Here is a 2,500-nt window from a genome sequence, read left to right as displayed (position 1 = left end):
ATGTATACAAAGTCAAAGCCAAAGAAAACGTCGACCGAATCTATCAAAAGCATTGCTCATCAGTGGTTTGTTCGGTCCGTACAATGTACATCATTATGACACTACAGTACCGAGACTATTGTAAATTGTAATAAGCATCTGCATGAACGCTGATGATTGCAGAAAAAAACGTAAAGTAGCACTTTGTATTATAGGCTGAATTACATCAGGACACTGTCTATGACTGAACGGTTTTGTAAAACATCTGACTACTTCTTCCACCACTGCGTGCGTGCGTGCATGGATTAGACAGTACACAGGTGCAAAGGAGATCTTAAGATTCAAGATTCAAGATTCAAGAGGTTTATTCGTCACATACATATACATACTTTCATACATATATGCAGTGAAATGTCAAAGTAAGATAAGATAAGATAAGATAATCCTTTATTAGTCCCACAATGGCAAAACTTACATCGTTCCAGCAGCAAAAAGGAGTTACGCTTACGGTTACGCTTACTGTTACGCTTACTACGGTTTCGTGAATCTGTGCCTCATTGCTCTGTTTGGATGTTAAATGGACCTGGGTGATGCGGCGACTCATGCATGTATGTTATATATAGTGTTATATTTGTGTGAAAAATATATTTTGTAGGCACATTTCAGCAAACAAAAATCCATTCTGTGCACAATAAATGTATTTGCATGTTTGCTTTTATCCATATTATCCATTTATCCATATTTCGTCTCCAATCACGACGCTTCGGTGTGAAGCCGAGCAGCTCTTGTCAGCCAATAGGAGGGATGCTGCCTGATGTTGTGTAGCTCCCCCTTGTGCCACCAAAACAGCTCTGGCCCGTCAACATGGACTCCACAGGACCTCTGAAGGTGTCCTGCGGGATCTGGCACCAGGATGTCAGCAGCCGATCCTTTAAGTCCTGGAAGTTGCGAGGCGGGGCTCCTGTCAGCGGTTTCAATGTTGTGGCTGATCATCATCACCAAACACTTATGAAAGCGTCACAAGCCCGCTTTCAGGCCTTTTTTGGCCCTTTCCCTTCGCCGTGGATTAGGTATAATCCTAAAGGTTTAGCATAGGCCGTGTCGTCACCCACACTCGATAAACAAATGACACGTATGCTCTGCAGCAGAAGGAGCCTGGTGTTTGGGGAGGGAACACGTTCGGATCACTGTGAAGGACAAAGACGTTGAGACACATGCTCCTTTTTCAGGCTTCGTCTGCGAGGTTTTGTCAGGAATCGTTTTCTTGTTCATGTCTCTGCTTTGCTGACATGTTATGTTGGTTACAACTTAAATGAGACCTATTCAGAAACAGATTTTGGTGGACTGATAGGGTAAAATTTAGTAAGAGTTTACAGACTACATACAACAGAACCTGGAAGTGAAGCTTAAACCCCATTGGATCACAGAACTCAGGGCCTTAGGAGGGCGGCTCCTCACACTTAAACAGAGCGTCAGGAACACGATGGATTTGGAGGCATGTTAGAATGGCTAGAATGCATAATCTGAGTGGTATTTTCAGCAAAAAAAACAAAACATTGAAAACATGTTTCAGGGCCCTCAGAGACCTGTATTAACTTGTGTAAACATTTGCATAATAGGTTTTTAAAGTTTCGGCAGAGACATCAAATACTTGCATAAAAGCTATAATATTCTCAATAAAGAACCTGAGAGTTAATATTACTTTTCCCATTTACACCACACATATCCAGAAACCCACATTTCAGGTGCACATAGCTTTGGCAATGACGGGGACGGCAACCTCTGGAGGAAAACAAAACTCAGTAACCATAGTTACCTATTCCACTAAAGGAGTCACACTTTCTCGTTGCCTTGCATTTTCTGCACATCAAGTTCTGCAGAATGCAATTTAAGTACATTCATCCATTCATCCATTAATTAATTCATTCATTAATTAATTCATTCAGCTAATCGTCCATTCAGATAACATAGGAAACGACTGTCAAATTTAGGGACCCGTTCCCGAGCCGGTCAGGAGCAGTTAGGGGTTCAGTGTCTTGCTCAAGGACACTTTGACGTGCTACCAGGAAGATTTGGGGATTTAAACAACCCAACTCTCCAGGCACGTGCAAAAGGAGGTGCGGAGGGGGCCCGAACACCTTCCCCCTTTCGCCCGATTGAAAAGGGCCCCATGGTGCCCTTTTTATCGGGCGCGTTTTTGGCATGAAAGGGCATCGAGGCAGCGGATTGTCCGGGCAAGATACGCCTGTTCATGAGGAACGTATCCTTGGCGCGCCATCGCGGGCGCCCCTGATCTGCGCTGCTCTGTTCATCCCCCTTGCCGCTCCGTTTCCTTATGGAACCAATGTAAAACGCCGTGCGTAATGAGAACACCTCCAGAGCCACAGCTGGGGGGGGGGGTCCATGTGCCTTTTATTTATTTATTTTTTTGAGCACCTGCCCCTCTTAACGTCTCTGCACGGGCCTGAAATTAAATTCTCCCATTACCAGATGACTCACTCCATCTCCAGAGCCAGTCTTC

The sequence above is a fragment of the Zeus faber genome, assembly GCF_960531495.2.
Source record: "Zeus faber genome assembly, chromosome: 17".
NCBI lineage: Eukaryota > Metazoa > Chordata > Actinopteri > Zeiformes > Zeidae > Zeus > Zeus faber.
Note: the sequence above shows the minus strand (reverse complement) of the source record.